The sequence below is a fragment of the Bombina bombina genome, chromosome 5 (genome assembly GCF_027579735.1).
Source record: "Bombina bombina isolate aBomBom1 chromosome 5, aBomBom1.pri, whole genome shotgun sequence".
Taxonomy (NCBI): Eukaryota; Metazoa; Chordata; class Amphibia; order Anura; family Bombinatoridae; genus Bombina; species Bombina bombina.
The window spans coordinates 1,056,946,923-1,056,962,265 of record NC_069503.1 but is presented as its reverse complement, the minus strand read 5'-3'; positions in this window follow the sequence as shown (position 1 = coordinate 1,056,962,265).

The following is a 15,343-nucleotide window of genomic DNA, read 5'->3' as shown; positions in this document are numbered from 1 at the left end:
TGTTAGTTTTTTTAGGAAATTTAGTTATTTTTATTTTTAGTAATTTTAGTGCTTATTTTTTTTTGTAATGTTAGGTTTTAGTGTAAGGCAGGTTAGGTTTTATTTCACAGGTAAGTGTGTATTTGATATAACTAGTTAGTTAGTAAATAGTTAATAACTATTTAATAACTAGTCTACCTAGTTAGAATAAATACAAACTTACCTGTGAAATAAAATTAAAACCTAAGCTAGCTACAATATAACTTTTAGTTATATTGTAGCTAGCTTAGGTTTTATTTTAGAGGTAAGTTTGTATTTAATTTTAAATAGTTATTATTTAGTTAATAATTGTAACTTTAGTTTAGCTGTATTTTAATTATGTTTAAGTTAGGGGGTGTTAGGCTTAGGGTTACGTTAGGGTTACATTAGGGTTAGGTTTAGTGGTTAATGGATTTATTTAGTGGTAGTGATGTGGGAGGCCAGAAGTTTAGGGGTTAATAACTTTAGTATTGTGGTGGCGACATGGGGAGCGGCAGATTACGGGTTAATAGTTTTATGTAGGTGGTGGTGATGTTGGGGTGGCAGATTAGGGGTTAACAACTGTATGTAGGTGGCGACGATGTTGGGGGTGGCAGATTAGAGGTTAATAACTGTATGTAGGTGGCGGCGATACTGGGGGCAGCAGATTAGGGGTTAATATCTGTATTTAGGTGTCGCGATGTCGAGGGCAGCAGATTAGGGGTGTTTAGACTCAGGGTTTATGTTAGGGTGTTAGGTTTAAACCTAACTTTTTATTTCCCCATAGACATCAATGGGGCTGTGTTAAGGAGCTTTTCATTCCGCGATCGCAGGTGTTAGGCTTTTTTTTTGCCGGCTCTCCCCATTGATGTCTATGGGGAAATCGTGCATGAGCACGTCAAAGCAGCACTTGATTTCGATGTGGTATGGAGCTCAACGCAACCATATCACCCGCACAAGCCTGCTTTTTTAAAACTCGTAATACCATCACTATAGAGAGGCAAAAGAATGCCGCTTTTGTGGCGGTCGTTAAAATCCCTATAGCGCTCAAAACTCATAATCTAGCTGATTGTTATTATTTATTAGTCTGCACTGATTGGCCAAAATGCAAGTCTGTCAAAGGCACTGATTATTATAACAGTGTTGGTTATGCAAAACTGGGGAATGGATAATAAAGGGATTATCTGTCTTTTAAAAAAATATAAATTCTGGAGTAGACTGTCCCTTTAAATAAAGTAGACTGCTTATATGTAGAAAATTGACAAACATTCATATGATATCATCTTCACTGGACAAACAATAGACAGCAGATAATTGAATGTGATCTTTTGTGCACACAAATTGTTCATCAGTCCTGAAATAAATATTTTTAACATTGGCCCATTCGGTTAGGCATAAAGGTAAGCTAAGTGACATTTGGAAAATTATTATAATGAAATAACACAGTAATATCCAAAGTTGGAAGTTTAAAGGTGACTGATATCTCATTATTTAATAACTTGGTAGCTTAATCTTCATCATGTCTAAACCACAGTTTGGAGAAAATGTTTTTGCATTCTTGATTATTATTTTTTTCTAATTAACTTACGCAGAACAACCATAAAAATATTATACTAATATTGTATTCATCAATGTAGGTATACAACTTCCCAGAATTTTAATAAACATAATTGTGTATTACTTGTAAAAATTGTATTCCTTGACGTTGCTGAGGCAAATAAACACTAACTTCATCATGGTCAGGAATTCTTCAACTCAGAGATATCCTGGAATCCAATCTGTATATACAGAATGTCTTACAAGAAATTCCTATGTGGAATCCTCAAATAGTAAATATAACAATGTCTGCAACATTTATTTTTAAAGGAACAGTATACTGTAAAATTATTTTTCCTCAATGTGTTTCCAATGACAAAATCAACTATTTCAAATGCCGAAATAAGGGTAAACAATTTAGGGACAGATTATAAGTGGAGCGCTAAATATCGCTTTAGTGAATACGATATTTGCACTCCACTGTGTAATACCAGTGCACGCTAATGCGTGCTAGTATTACACGTTGTCAGCAATGTGAACTCGAGCTCACCTTTGCATTGCTGGGAAGCGTTTCGCTCATGAGAATTCGCTTCCATAGCCTCAAATAGGAGCCTCGTTCTGATACCGTCAGAGAACCTAAGCACAGCGAAGGGGGTAAGTAGCGCAGCAATGGCAGCAAATATAGATATATATGTATATGCACATATTAACACATAAATATATATGTACTGTATATAAGCATATACACACTGTATATATTTACTGGTAACACACAGTTCCCATAAACCGTAATGTAAAGGCACTTTTCAGTGATGTTTTCTTTCAAACACCCCACACACACCAACTTTGCAGTTATTTTATTATAAAATAAAGATGCTGCTATCTTTATTTATTAATACAATACATAACACTGTATTTTGGGGCATTTGGGCACATTTATAAGATTAACCAAAGATCTGATCTCTGCTTAATTTTATAAGCTGTAATTGCAAATGCGAGCTTGCAGTAACAATAACCAGCCACATGTAATGGTTGGTTTATTATCGCACGCCCGCAAACGGGCAAATTTGCTAGTTTGTGGGAGCACAATAAATTAGCACTCCACTTGTAATCTATCCTTTAATACACTCCAGCAGGTAAAAATGGATCATTGGGAACAAATTAAAGGGATGAACATTTTTGGATCAACGGTCCCTTTAACATTTCCTCTTAAAAATCATCTGTCTTGACTTTTGGTGCGATTAGCTCACACTCACCTAGATTAGGAGTTTTGCGTTCATGTTTTAACGTTGAAAAAATGGCCATTTCAGAGTTAAAGCCATTACGAGTCTTGTCGGTATAGTTGTATCGCAAGCATTTTAGGCTGTAACGCAACATCAGTCCTGCACTCAAAAAAAATTACGTTTTTGTGTGGGATTCCCATAGCGCTGCCATTACAAATTTTGCAGTGAGGCTAAAAAGCTTGCGTTACACCCTATACCGACATGATCCGTTCCGCAATCTGAGAGCAGTAGTTATGAGTTTTATGCAAGAAAACTCTTACTCAAAACTCATGACTAAACTGTTACAAAGTACACTAACACTCATAAACTACCTGTTAACCCGTAAATCGAGGCTCTCCCGCATCGCAAACACTAAATTAAAGCTATTAACCCCTAATCTGTCGTTCCCGACATCGCCGCCACTAATAAAATTTATTAACCCCTATTCCACTGCTCCCCGACATTGTCACCACTGTACTAAAGTTATTAACCTCTATTCCGCCGCTCCCCGACATCACCCGCACTATAATAAAGATATTAACCCCTATTCCGCCGCTCCCCGACATTGCCGCCACTAAATAAAGTTATTAAGCCCTAAACCTCTGGCCTCCCACATCACTGCCACTAGATACACCTATTAACCCCTAAACCGCCAGCCCCCCACATCACAAAAAACTTAATTAAACTATTAACCCCTAAACCTAACAACCCCCAACTTTAAAATAAAATTACAAGATCCCTATCTTAAAATAAATAAAAACACCTGGGAAATTAAAAAAAAAACCTAAGTTTAAACTATAAATTAAGCTAACATTACTATTATACTAAAATTAAAATAACTATCAATTAAATAAATTAAATTATTAACACTACTAAAATAATTAAATCTACAGTTACAAAAAATAAAAAAATACTAAATTACAAAAAATAAAAAATACTAAATTACGAAAAAAAAACGAAGTTATCCAAAAAAAACAAAACAATTACACCTAATCTAATAGCCCTATCAAAATAATAAAGCCCCCCAAAATAAAAAAACCCTAGCCTACAATAAACTACCAATAGCCCTTAAAAGGGCCTTTTGTAGGGCATTGCCCTAAAGAAATCAGCTCTTTTCTTTGAAAAAAATAAAGACCCCCCCAACAGTAAAACCCACCACCTTACCAACCCCCCAAAATAAAAACCTAACTAAAAAAAACCTAAGCTACCCATTGCCCTGAAAAGGGCATTTGTATGGGCATTGCCCTTAAAAGGGCATTCAGCTCTTTTTCTTGCCCTTAAAAGTGCATTCAGCTCTTTTTCTTGCCCTTAAAAGGGCATTCAGCTCTTAAAACACAAAGCCCAAACCCTAATCTAAAAAAAAACCCACCCAAAAAAAGTTTTAAAAAAACCTAACACTAACCCCGATGATCCACTTACAGTTTTTGAAGTCCGGACATCCATCCTTCATCCAGGCAGCGAGGTCTTCATCCATCCAGGCGGCGTCTTCTATCTTCATCCAAGCGGCATCTTCTATCTTCATCCTGGCTGTGCGGAGCGGCTCTATCCTGATGAGACATCCGGCGCAGAGCATCCTCTTCATACAGTCGCCGCCGTATACTAAATCTTCAATGAAAGGGAGCTTTTTCAAAATGGCGTCCCTTGAATTCCTATTGGCTGATTTGATTTTTGAAATTCAAATCAGCCAATAGAATGAGAGCTACTGAAATCCTATTGGCTGTAATGAGAGCTACTGAAATTCTATTGGCTGATTTGAAAAGCCAATAGAATTTCAGTAGCTCTCAATGCCCTACAAAAGGCCCTTTTAAGGGCTATTGGTAGTTTATTGTAGGCTACGGGGTTTTTTTTTATTTGGGGGGGCTTTTTTATTTTGATAGGGCTATTAGATTAGGTGTAATTGTTTTTATTTTGAATGATTTTGTTTGTTATTTTTCTTAATTTAGTATTTTTTTATATTTTGTAATTTTTTGTAATTTAATTTTTTTAATTTTTTGTAACTGTAGATTTTTTTTTTTAGTAGTGTTAATTTTTTTTAATGAGTAATTTAATTTATTTAATTGATAGTTATTTTAATTTTAGCATAATAGTAATGTTAGTTTAAAGGGACACTGAACCCAAATTTTTTTCTTTGTGATTCAGATAGAGCATAACATTTTAAGCAACTTTCTAATTTATTCCTATTATCAATTTTTCTTCATTCTCTTGCTATCTTTATTTGAAAAAGAATGCATCTAAGCTGTTTTTTTGGTTCAGAACTATGGACAGCACTTTTTTATTGGTGAATGAATTTATCCACCAATCAGCAAGAACAACCCAGGTTGTTCACCAAAAATGGGCCGGCATCTAAACTTACATTCTTGCATTTCAAATAAAGATACCAAGAGAATTAATAAAATTTGATAATAGGGGTAAATTAGAAAGTTGCTTAAAATTTAATGCTCTATCTGAATCACGAAAGAAAAAAAATTGGGTTCAGTGTCCCTTTAATTTATAGTTAAACTTAATTTTTTTTTAATTTCCCAGGTATGTTTTTATTTATTTTTAGATAGGGATAGTTTAATTTTAATTTAAAGTTAGGGGGTTGTTAGGTTTAGTGGTTAATAGTTTAATACATTTTTTTGCGATGTGGGGGGGGCTGGCGATTTAGTGTTTAATAGGTTTATTTAGTGGCAGTGATGTGGGAGGCCAGAGGTTTAGGGGTTAATAACTTTAGTGGCGGCGATGTTGGGGAGTGGCAGAATATGGGTTAATATATTTATTATAGTGTGGGCGATGTTGGGGAGCGGGGGAATAGGGGTTAATAACTTTATTATAGTGGCGGCGATATCGGGAGCAGCAGATTAGGGGTTAATAGATTTATTTTGGTGGCAGCGATGTAGGGGACAGCAGATTAGGGGTGTTTAGATGTGGGGTTTATGTTAGGGTGTTTAAACGTAAATTTTTTTTCCCCATAGACATCAATGGGGTTGACTTACGGAGCTTTTCATTCCGCGATCGCAGGTGTTGTTGTTTTTCTAACACTCTCTCCCCATTTATGTCTATAAAGGAAAGTGTGCATGAGCACGTCAAAGCAGTGCTTGTATTTTGTGCGTTATGGAGCTTAATGCAACCATATCGCACGCACAAGGCGGCTTTTCAAAAACTCGTAATGGCAGCGCTATAGAGGGTGAAATAACGCAATTTCTGTTGCGTTCGTTTCGCACCCTCTATATCACAAACTTGTAATATAGGGGACTATGATTTAATTGCTCTAACAAATGGAATGGAATAAGGAAAAGCTTTATACTATGCTATGCTATTCGGATTATTATTTTGGGAATATATTTATTTACTTTTATGGAAATTCTAGGAAAAATTGCAGTTTGAAAAAATAAAAAGGCACATAAGCCTGAAACAACATATCATACTTTTCCTAGTGGACCCATACATTTGACAATGTGACATTTATATGTTTTCAAATAAGATTTGTGTTTTCCACTTGCCTCATTTCGCAATAAGAAATATCACTTATTTGCATATTTTTATTTTTAGTTCAAGGAAAATGTGTCTCTCGTATAAAGAAACTACAATCACTTTTATTCAGTAATATAACATTTTTGCTTACACTTAAAAATAATTCACCATGTACATAAAATAAAAACAAACAAACAAAAAAAACTCTTTCGTCTGGTTTTATGGCTCAAATGATTTTCCTGTTTATTGCACCAACAGGACCTCAATGCCTGTCAGTTATTTAAAGGGTGTGTATGGAAAACGAGGTTCACTCTTCTCACTCTTCTGTGATCTGGGTATAAAACAACTGCCAACCCAGGTAATATTTGGACGCTTCTCCATGCAAGGATCTCCAAGCGTCAGGTTACCTCAGAGGAAATAGACAACAAAAATAGGGGACGAAATATTAAGCTGGAGCTTGATGCCCCTGTTTCTGCGCAAGCATTCAGGCTCACCGGAAACAGCAGTTATGAAGCAGCGGTCTTAAGACCGCTGCTCCATAACTGGTCCGCTGCCTCTGAGGCTGCGGTCTGCAATCTGCCCGATCCTATACGATCGGGCTGATTGACACCCCCTTCTAGCGAATCTGCAGGGGATGGCATTGTACAAGCAGTTCACAAGAACAAAATAAATTACACATGATAATATAAAAATTATATTGCATACATGTCATTATTAAAACAGTTATTCTTCTAATTGATTAGAATGGTTTAGAAAAAGAAGCAAAAAAATGCAAAAAAATTAGAACTGCTTTTCTAATGGATTGGAATAGGAACTATGGTTAGAAAGTATGGGTAAAGATGATCTTTCCTTGCTTACTGATAGCAGCACTGTTGTTCTTTAAGACCAATTAGATACTTTCAAATATCGGTATGAAGACCAATCACCACGTATTTGCTGTTAGGCTGCTGGTGGATGCATTTTATTCTCTTTCACTGAAGGCTTGAGGATGGAAGGCAATAAACTCTTACTTAAGCCACTTCTCTTATTCACACACATGAGCAAAGCACAGTCAGGATGGGGACCATGCCATATATGGTGCTACTTATTTTCTTCATTGTTAAAATTACTTACAGGAGCAGTGCCTGACCATGCAGCCTATTATTGTGGAATCATAGGAGATTGCTAATGTAGGATGATTCAGGATAAACCTCCTTTCTCCTCACTTTTTCTTATTTGCTTATCTTATTCCTCCTTTCTATTTCATTTTCCCCTTTCCTTACACACTTGCTTTTGACACTTGCTTGTCCTGTCATTTTACAATATTCTGTATCATTGCAGGACAGTGGAAAAAGAGGTAGCCCGGTTCACACCTAGGAGGCATGGAAAATCTTAAAGGGACAGTCTACACCAGAATTGTTATTGTTTAAAAAGATAGATAATCCCTTTATTACCCATTCCCCAGTTTTGCATAACCAACACTGTTAAATTAATATATGTTTTACCTCTGTGATTACCTTGTATCTAAGCCTCTGCAGACTGCCCTTTATCTCAGTGCTTTTGACAGACATGCAGTTTAGCCAATCAGTGCAGACTCCTAAATAACTCTACGGGAGTGAGCACATTGTTATCTATATGACACACATGAACTAGCACTGTCTAACTGTGAAAAAACTTTCAAAATGCTCTTAGCTAAGAGGCGGTTATTAACGGTTTAGAAATCAGTTTGAGCCTAGCAGGTTTAGCTTTTCAAAAATACCATCAAGGTACCAAAGCAAATTTGATGATAAAAGTAAATTGGAAAGTTGTTTAAAATTACATGCTCTATCTGAATCATAAAAGTTACATTTTTACTAGACTGTCCCTTTAATGAAGACTAAGGAAAAGGCCAACCTAAGGCTAGATTGCTAGATGTTGGTAAAAATGGGTTTTCTACAAGAAAAGTAGCTTTTTGTTTTATTTAATAGCAAGTCAATTTTCACTTATGCATTACATGAAACTTGTAGGTAAAATCCCTTACTCTTGCTACATACATGTGGTCATAGGTAGTGACCGCTTGCTACATAATACAATATTGCTGGGATTTGTAGTTTTAAGGGGCTTCAGTCGCATATTTTGCTTACGTAAACATTGCAACAGCTTCAGTTGCTACAAGCCCATGTGTTACAGTCAGACTGGGGTAGCAGGAACAAAGTAGCTGTAGCAGAAGCAGTTTTTTTAAATAAGATTTTCCTCTCCCATTTTTGTTGTAAGTTCAAGAAATAATGAATGTATTTATATTTATTAAAAATAACAGTTACACTTGCAAATACATCTTATTATATAAATAAATCAAATGTTCCTAATTTCAAAAATATTTAAATAATTAACAAATAATTTAGGCACATATTACACAAATCTATATTTAAAAATAAGTACATTGCAAAAATTAATATTCATATATTGTATTATTTTAGAACCATAAGTATACTTTACCAATGTTATTATTATTATTATTTAATTATAAAGCGCCAACAGATTCCGCAGCGCTGCCCATGGGTACAAGGATAACAGTACAATGGAGAAACAATACGACAAAATTTTACAGAAAAAAAACAGGGGGAATTGAGGGTCCTATTCCCGTGGGAACTTACAATCTGGTATTACTACTAACTAGCATATAGCATATTATAGTATATAGCTATTAAATTAAATTTGGTAATATTTAATGGTGTCTTGACATATATATGAAAGAAAAGAGATGTAGCAACAGCTTATAAATATGTAGCAAGTGTTGTATGATGTTAAAATTACTTACAGGGGGGGCGTGCCTAAGCTGCAGATATGGCCGGACGCTCACTGCTAAAGCTCTCAAGGCCACTTCTATAATCTACTACTTTTCTACGACTTAATACCTCATCTGGCAATGAGACTCCAAGTTGTTCACTAAGGAAAAGATTCTGCACAAGTTAATACCACTCATTATGTAAATCTGACTACGGGAGATATATATTGACCGAGACTACCTATAGTGGCATAGCCCAGCATACCACCACCCTCCCCGGCTAGATATCTTGCCCGGTGATAACTGGGATTACAAGAGTCCTACGATGGAGAAGTTTTATGCACAAGTTACAGCTCTGCTGGAGGAAATCAGCCGTAAAACTGAAAGGAGACTTAACGATCCTATAATCACTACTGAAAGCGCTTCCTTACAAGATGGCGACGTCCCACCTCCACCCTGCGATACTATAACCAAGGGTCTGAGCATAGAACGGCTTACTTCACAACCCTCTGTGACCTCAAAAATGGAGAACTGTAAAGAGACCGCTGTCAACGCCATGGCTGTTAAAATGGATAGCGGAACACTTCCACACCATACAGATGGCTCATCACGCTCCACTAAAGGTGCAATACTGCAGATCACACCGGGGCTCCAGCGGCACCCTCTCCCTCCCTACCAGGGCCCCCATATAGCGCTCCAAACCACATCTTTATACCTCAGTGTAAGCCGGGGAGATGCGGCCGGTCCCCCTGGGCTGATGCAGGGTTCTCTGGATAACTCACATAAGAGCCACGTGGAGAGGGAGGGTAGAGATGGATCGTTTTGGCTGCTCCCCCTCTGCAATCTAAAAGTCTTGAAAGAACTATGGTCTCTGGACCTGGATCTCCCTGCATTTCAAGATTGCGTTGTACTTTACCTTATGTTAGATAGATGCCAGTTAGGAGTTGGCTAGAGAGGTCTCCTACATGATCCTGCAGTCTTTTACCATGCCACTAAAGACTCTAAGCCTCTGCATATGTTGAGACACATGTATAACGTATTTGGATGTTTTCAGTTATGACCAGTTTAAAAAAAAATTCAGACGTTATTACTCTTGTAAAGTGTATAGTACATAGGATGCTGCCATATATTGAAACTCACTTGCTGTTAATATCTTCCTTACTCCCTTGGCAATGTCCCCTTTACTAGTTTTTTTTTTCTTTATTTCCATTAGTCAAGGCACATCTATTTCTCTCCCTTGAATCTACATATGGGACACAGCTCCCACATTTCTTTCACGGAGGTGTCTAAATGAAGGGCTTAGTTCAGACTCTACTTACTTATATGGTGCTTTTAAGAACATAAATGGATCTAATATACCTAACTCTGTTGGAGACAGGCTCACATTCAGCAACACTTTCTCACTATAGGCACAACACATAAATAGACCAGCCATCATCTTTTTTGGTACTCCATATTTCCACTACATATAAGTTGGGGGTATGAGAGATAGTCCCCTATGGTCTCTAATATTATGAATCTCATTACATCTGCAAAAGGCTACCCATCTTGTATTCATCTATTTTTATTTTTATCCTTAGTTCCCTCCGTCACAAACCACTGAGTGAAGAGATATTAAAGCTTTTTTTTTCTGTGCCCGCCTAACATCTGGGTTATCTTAGTAGAGATCCTCAATCGGATGATTAATCCACAGAGCCCTGAACATACACTCATAGGATACCCCTTCTCTAAGTCTCAACTAAACACTCCTCTATGCTACAATATACCCTCCACCATAAAATATTTTTCTGCATATCACCCTCCACCCCTATTTACCCTCGTTCAACTACTACATTCACATTTAATTATTCCATAGCAGCTGGCAATATTAAACCCCCACCTGATAAAAGGCTCTTGACTCCTGTTCCCCTATGCACCTCTCTAACATATCCCCACTACCCCTTTACAGTATTCTCAGACGGTAGCGCTTGGCCAGACGGATTAATTTTTGGTGCCCATAACTTTATCTCCAATTCTATGTAGTGTTGCCCACAAGACCCTAGACACCTCATCACCCTACTGTCCCATACATATACAATCTATCTTCTCCCACTCCCTCTCTAATTACTAGTCTTCTCTATCAGTTCCCTATAAACATATCATTTACGATGTACCACACACAACCTTCTATTTCACATATAACCATACCCATTACATCTAGGATAGGGAAGTTCATAAATTAACCCCAACTGCAAATTTAATACCCTACGTGGTTGGATGAGAGGGAGCTCAACTTACTTGAATACATTATTTTTATGTGTAAGATATAGAGAGATCTAGGTACCTTATTAGCCTGTACATACTACTTAAACTGAGGGGCTATATTAAATAAGTTCATGGGGAACTGACTTATATATTTCAAACCAGCTCTTAGATGTCTTTAATACTATATTTTACCCACGGAATAGTAGCTTTCAATAAAGGATTAAGGTTAAGATGCCTATATACAGGGAGTGCAGAATTATTAGGCAAGTTGTATTTTTGAGGATTAATTTTATTATTGAACAACAACCATGTTCTCAATGAACCCAAAAAACTCAATAATATCAAAGCTGAATAGTTTTGGAAGTAGTTTTTAGTTTGTTTTTAGTTATAGCTATTTTAGGGGGATATCTGTGTGTGCAGGTGACTATTACTGTGCATAATTATTAGGCAACTTAACAAAAAACAAATATATACCCATTTCAATTATTTATTTTTACCAGTGAAACCAATATAACATCTCAACATTCACAAATATACATTTCTGACATTCAAAAACAAAACAAAAACAAATCAGTGACCAATATAGCCACCTTTCTTTGCAAGGACACTCAAAAGCCTGCCATCCATGGATTCTGTCAGTGTTTTGATCTGTTCACCATCAACATTGCGTGCAGCAGCAACCACAGCCTCCCAGACACTGTTCAGAGAGGTGTACTGTTTTCCCTCCTTGTAAATCTCACATTTGATGATGGACCACAGGTTCTCAATGGGGTTCAGATCAGGTGAACAAGGAGGCCATGTCATTAGATTTTCTTCTTTTATACCCTTTCTTGCCAGCCACGCTGTGGAGTACTTGGACGCGTGTGATGGAGCATTGTCCTGCATGAAAATCATGTTTTTCTTGAAGGATGCAGACTTCTTCCTGTACCACTGCTTGAAGAAGGTGTCTTCCAGAAACTGGCAGTAGGACTGGGAGTTGAGCTTGACTCCATCCTCAACCCGAAAAGGCCCCACAAGCTCATCTTTGATGATACCAGCCCAAACCAGTACTCCACCTCCACCTTGCTGGCGTCTGAGTCAGACTGGAGCTCTCTGCCCTTTACCAATCCAGCCACGGGCCCATCCATCTGGTCCATCAAGACTCACTCTCATTTCATCAGTCCATAAAACCTTAGAAAAATCAGTCTTGAGATATTTCTTGGCCCAGTCTTGACGTTTCAGCTTGTGTGTCTTGTTCAGTGGTGGTCGTCTTTCAGCCTTTCTTACCTTGGCCATGTCTCTGAGTATGGCACACCTTGTGCTTTTGGGCACTCCAGTGATGTTGCAGCTCTGAAATATGGCCAAACTGGTGGCAAGTGGCATCTTGGCAGCTGCACGCTTGACTTTTCTCAGTTCATGGGCAGTTATTTTGCGCCTTGGTTTTTCCACACGCTTCTTGCGACCCTGTTGACTATTTTGAATGAAAGGCTTGATTGTTCGATGATCACGCTTCAGAAGCTTTGCAATTTTAAGAGTGCTGCATTCCTCTGCAAGTTATCTCACTATTTTTGACTTTTCTGAGCCTGTCAAGTCCTTCTTTTGACCCATTTTGCAAAAGGAAAGGAAGTTGCCTAATAATTATGCACACCTGATATAGGGTGTTGATGTCATTAGACCACACCCCTTCTCATTACAGAGATGCACATCACCTAATATGCTTAATTGGTAGTAGGCTTTCAAGCCTATACAGCTTGGAGTAAGACAACATGCATAAAGAGGATGATGTGGTCAAAATACTAATTTGCCTAATAATTCTGCACTTCCTGTATTTTGACCCTGCACTGGCCCTCTTATCCTCTGGAGGTTTTCTAATTGAGTCTTAGAAGGACACGCCCCCCCCCCCCCCTTTTTTTTTTTTCTCTCCCTCACCCCTCTTCCCTATTATACGAGCGGCTCTTGCCCACTGCATATCCTTCCCTATTATCCTATTTTACATTTCAGCTCACCATACATTATATGTTTACACACCAACTCGGAGTAACTACATTTGATATAACATTCATGATAAAATTGGCCCAAAAGCGACCAATACAGTAGTTACTTCACATTCAAGTTTAAAAAAGAAAAATGAGGTTTCATTTTTGTTTGTCTAGTTTCTTGTGGGTTTTGGATTTTATTCTTCCTTATTTCATCTCACTTGTCTCTAACATCTAAAAGTTGCAAAGAATGGCTATTTAGATACTCATCTATTATTATTCACCTGGGTCTCCAGGTTCCCTATTCTCCTCTACATTATAATGCCATGATCATAATATCCACTAACCTGTGAGTGTTAATATACCCGCCTGAATTGTTAATGTATATTTATTTATTGTATCTGTGACAAACATTATTTTTCTCTTTATGTTGTAAAATTTGAAAAACCTCAATAAAAAATTATTAAAAAAAAAAAATACTTACAGGAGCAGTGCCTGACCATGCAGCCTATCACTGTGGAATCATAGGAAACTGCTAACGTAGTAGGATGGCTCAGGATATCTTATCTTCAATGCATTCGGAAATCCCCTTAAATGGATAGTAAAGTCCAAAAAAAACCTTTCATGATTTAAATAGGGCATGCAATTTTAAACAACTTCACAATTTACTTTTATCAGCAATTTTGCTTTGTTCTCTTTGTATTCTTAGTTGAAAGTTAAACCTAGGAGGTTCATATGCTAATTTCTTAGACTTTGAAGACTGCCTCTAATCTGAAAGCATTTTGACCACTAGAGGGCATTAGTTCATGTGTTTCATATAGATAACATTAAGCACATTCACGTGAAGTGACCTGGGAGTGAGCACTGATTGGCTAAAATGCAAGTCTGTCAAAAGAACTGAAATAAGGGAGCAGTCAGCAGAAGCTTAGATACAAAATAATTACAGAGGTAAAACATGTATTATTATAACTGTGTTGGTTATGCTAAACTGGGGAATGGGTAATAAAGGGATTATCTTTCTTTTTTAACAACAAAGATTCTGGTGTAGACTGTCCCTTTAAAAGTAGAGACACGCAGAACCTTTGTCTACTCTACAAGAGCTCTTGCTACCTTGCTCTTGCTACCATTTGTAGCAAGTGAAGTGTGATAGCTAATGATTCGCTAATGAAATTAATTTACCTGAATATTTGTAATTAACATTGTATCCAAAATGATTTTTTTTTGGCTGCACAAGTCTATTATGTGAATAGCATTTTATCAAAAAATGTATATATGAATGTAACACTTCATTTGAATATACATGGGTGCAGGTGTGTTGGGGGAAAGGATGGTAGCACGTTTAGAGAACCTTTTAAACTAGGCAAAGGGGGGGAGGGTCAATTAGAACAAAATAGAACAGAGAGATCAGTCTCTGAATATGTCACTCCCTTAATATCTCAAGGAAGGGATGACTTAAGAAATGTCACATTAGAAAGTATAGAGGAAAGTACACCAAGTAGCAGCAGAAAGCACATGAAAATTAAATGTATGACAACAAATGCAAGAAGCATGACAGGTAAAATGGGGGAGCTGACGCTCTTAGTTGCAGAAGAGGACTATGATGTTATCAGTATAACTGAAACTTGGTGGGATGATTCACATGACTGGGCAGTTAACTTAGAGGGGTATACATTATTTAGGAGGGACAGGAATAATAAAAGGGGTGGAGGAATTTGCATGTATATTAAACCTGACCTTAAACCTACAATAATGGAAGATATTTATGATACAAGTGACAATGTAGAGACCCTGTGGGTTGAAATAAAGAGTGGGGGGAAAAATCCTAAAAAAATATTACTAGGAACATGCTACAAGCCTCCCAACATTAGTGACCCGGAGGAAACTCAACTACTTATTCAAATAGGTAAGGCTGCTAATAACAGTGCTGTAATTATGGGAGATTTTAACTACCCTGATATAAACTGGGCCAATGAAACTAGTAATTCAGCTAAGGGGGATAGATTTTTAAATGTTCTCAGGGATAACTTCTTGTCACAATTAATAGAGGAGCCAACTAGGAGTAAAGCTATATTGGATTTAGTGCTATCAAACAATACAGATATAATATCAAACATAGAAGTTAAAGAACATTTGGGTAACAGTGATCATAACAT